The sequence below is a fragment of the Capsicum annuum genome, unplaced genomic scaffold (assembly GCF_002878395.1).
Source record: "Capsicum annuum cultivar UCD-10X-F1 unplaced genomic scaffold, UCD10Xv1.1 ctg82642, whole genome shotgun sequence".
NCBI lineage: Eukaryota > Viridiplantae > Streptophyta > Magnoliopsida > Solanales > Solanaceae > Capsicum > Capsicum annuum.
In genome coordinates, this window is record NW_025893454.1 from 64820 (window position 1) to 68756 (window position 3937).

A 3937-nucleotide genomic window follows, 5' to 3' on the forward strand; every position below is an offset into this window, starting at 1 on the left:
AAACTACACTCTCAAAGAGAGAAGAAGAAGTCTTTCAAATATCAATAATCAACTAATGAGAAAATAAGCCTAAAGAGTTTATTTATAGCTTATTACATAAAATACCAAAATACCCTTAATGAAAAAGGGCTCCTATGGAGTGTAAAGAAATGGCACAAAAAGACTAAAACACCCTTAATAAGTGTTTACACTCCAAGGTCGTCCCACTAATGCTTCGTGGGTCCCTTTTTCTTCAAGATTCAAATGTGAAACCTCTTGGAACCCTTTGGTAGGCATCAACACAAGTTCTAAGTAATCTTCTAAACATGGTTTTGCTCTACTATAATCTCAAAATGAGTACTCCGTGTATGTCCTTGTACCCTCAATATGACCAAAGCTTGAATCTTCATGTATGGGCCTCGAATGATGTCATCAAAAGCTATGATGGACCTTTGGCTTATATCATCCTCCCCTTCTTGAAAAGGATTCGACCTCGAATCCATCCCTTACAAAACCAAAGAAAGGACAAACAAGCACAACATCCTCATGGCATGAGGTTTAGGGTTAGTACAACAAATAACATCATCATTCTAAGGGGGTACACACTTGAAATATAACCATGAATTCTTTATTTTAGTCATGAAAAGCTTAGTGAAAATGTCACAAAGGATATGGCTATGACAAGTATCAAGAGATAAAGAAACTACAAAGGTCTTAATGGTATCACTAAAGCCAAAAAGTAAGACTACCTTTACTTAGAAACCACAAGACACAATTATTTCATTACCTCTTCAAGTGTCCTCATCAAAAGTGGTTCCACTATTGGTATTATAGTCCACCAAACCCACATAGCATTGTCATTCAAATAAGTGGACCAACCAACATGTTCCCTACATCTACATAATATAAGTCCAAAACTAGTATGGATGTCATCATAGGTAAAAGGGTAGTATAGAAAGGAATCAAGTGTAAAGGCATCATCCAAGGCATTTTCATCTATAAGAATGCAATTTGGCCCATAAGATATGACACATAAAGCACACAAGGATAGATTTAAGGCACTAAAGCACATATGACCTCTTTCTTTTAAGTAAAGTATCAACTTGGCATCCACAAGTTGGGAATCATGCAACTTAAGCACAAAGTGTGTCAAGCAAGGATTCACATTTAGTAACATTACCCCAAGAAGACAATGACACCTTTGCCCTCGAGTTTTCACAAATGTCACTTTGCTTGTCATGTAGACCAAGCAATAATTTGGGTATGCCAACATCATAATATCTACATTTGGCACTCGGGTTAAATAGAAAGAGTGGCCATAGACATGGGTCTAGACAACACTCTTTTTCCCCATAGGCTTCACCCAATCTAAAAGACACACTCTCTATAATAGCATAGACATCATCAAAAGCAAATAAAGAATAGAGAAAGGTATCACTCAAGTCAACTTCAACTAAGGTGTCCTCATGTATGTATCACTACTAGTTTCAAAATCATCACCATGAGTACTCTCAATAATAAGGTCACTGATACAAGCATAAGAAGAACCAAGAGCACAAGACCTTTTACAAGGAATCAAGTCAAAGAGCTACATGGTCTTCAAGCAATGTTCACGAAGTTGGAAGCTTGTGATTGTTTCATGAGTTCACCTATTGGAGTATATATGCTAAAGTGTGAAGAGGAGCTTTGAAATACACTCCAAAGCCTCCTCTATTTGGGGGTTCATTAAAGGCATTCTTGTCTTTTAATGACCTATTTTTACACTCCAAAGGAGCACCCTTCATTAAGGGTATTTTTGTCATTATTTGTAATAAGTATAAATAAACCCTTTAGCTTGTATTTTCATTAGACTTTGATGAATTGAAATTGAGTATTACTCATATTTTGTAGCTTTAGTCTTGTAGTTGTATCTCTTAGAACCAAAACTTGGTCCATGAACATTTGAAAGTTAGGATTTTCACTTTTCTTGGATGATTTGACAAGAAAGGTGTGCTTGAGGAAGTGTGAGTCCTTTAGGTCACCTAAGAGGAAGGTTTGAACTCTTATTTGTGAGGTGTGTTTGAAGATTTGAAACATCTTCTAGTGCTGATCATTGAATAAGAGTAAGGGTCTTTCTATCTATCCTTTAATTTCAAGCATTCTTCTTCTTTATCTCCTTCTAGTGTGTTGATTTTCCCTATGTTACTTGCTGATTTTTGCATTCTTGTGTCAATTTCGTGTATTCATAGACATTTAGGCTATCATTTGGTATCAACGCCTTGTTTAGGGGTGTTCCTACATCTCTAAATCTTGGTTTTAGTATTATTATATCGAAAATCTCATTAAAAAAGAGTCAAAAATCCAAAAATCTCAAAAAAAATTGTGTTGTCTTGTGTGTTTATTGTAGATCCAAAAATTCCAACTTAGATCTACAAGTTTTTACTTTTTTTAAAGGTTTCTTGTGTTAGATTCTTGTTTCCTAACACCTAGGGAGTCTAGATCTACTTTTAGATTGAAGTTTGGTTGAGATTGATCTTAGAATCCACCATGGCTATGGAGTTTTGAAGCTGTTTGAGCTATGGACATTTTTGGCATGGTGATTTAGGCATGATTTGTGGATGGTTTTATGTTGGTTGTGTTTGTCTTAACCTAAGGAACCTAGATATACCAAAAAAATCCAAATTTGGGGTTCATTTGATAGAAGGCCAAACTTTGGTCAACTCTTGAATATTCATCTTGTTCTTCAATCTTCATCATACCTTGTTTGAGAAGAATTTTCAAAGGTGTTGTTTGATTCAAAAGAGGGAAGGAAGAGGGAGAAAAAGTTGTTTGTCCAAAAGCATATTCCATTCTTCCAAAAGGAGGAGGGGACAAGGGGACAAATAAAGTACAAGTGCAATTACTAGGGGGGACCATTTCATTTCATTTTTCATTTGAGACTTGAAAGAACCCTAAATTGCCTCATTCCATCCCTAAATCCGAAATTATCATTCCCAAAGGGTAGTGTTTGGCCAAAATTAAGTTTTGAAAAAATTTGAAAATTTTGAAAAGTGACAACCAAGCACGAAGTGCCACATCATCATTTGTGCTTAACCAAAATTCGACTCTAAACTTAGATTTCTTAGTTTCTAATTTTTGATTCTAGTTTATTTAAGCTAATTCTATCACTAATTAACAAACTAGTTAATTAGATTAGAGTTCGTTTATTTCGTGTCTTCAATTTTTGTGTGTTTTTCTCATTTTTAAATTCGTAGTATTTTGTTGGTTCAAGTGCGTGCATCACTTTATTTGAGTTGTATCAATCCAAGATCAATTCCGATCCAAAGCTTCTCACCTCTCAAGTAACTTGCCAAGTATTGCCGATTCTCCAACACTTGTGAAACCAAGTGTGAGGTGTGGTTGAGTGTGAGTGAAGTGAGGCTTTTGAACTAACTCGTTTGTTCATTTTGTAGGTTATTTTGCTTGCTATTTTTTGCACTTTGTAGGTACATTTTTCCATGGAATCCGAGGATACTACTTCCCAATCTTTGGGAAATGATGCTATTGGAGCCTTGATGGCTCAAATTGAGGCCTTGGGTCGAGACATGAAGAGTAAACATGATGCCTTGGCCCAAAAAATGGAAGTTAGTCATAATGCCTTGAAGTTAGTCATGATGCCTTGTGGAATGATATGGATGCTATGAAGGGTCACATGACTAGAATAAAGCGGGGGTAGATAGACTATGTCCACCAAACCCTTCACAAGTCCAAAGATCCTACACTTCACAAAATCCAATGCCTCCTCTCCACAAGTTAGAATCCAAAGAGAATGAGGGCAAACCTCAAGATGGAGAGAAACTTGAGGGTGAGATACAAAAATAGTATAAAAAAAAGAGGGAAAAGTAAAAGGAAGCCGTGGGTAGTGATGTTAGGATGGAAGAAAAATGCTTGATTGTGGATCTTGTCCACAAAGAATCCTTATTACTCACTAACCCAAATA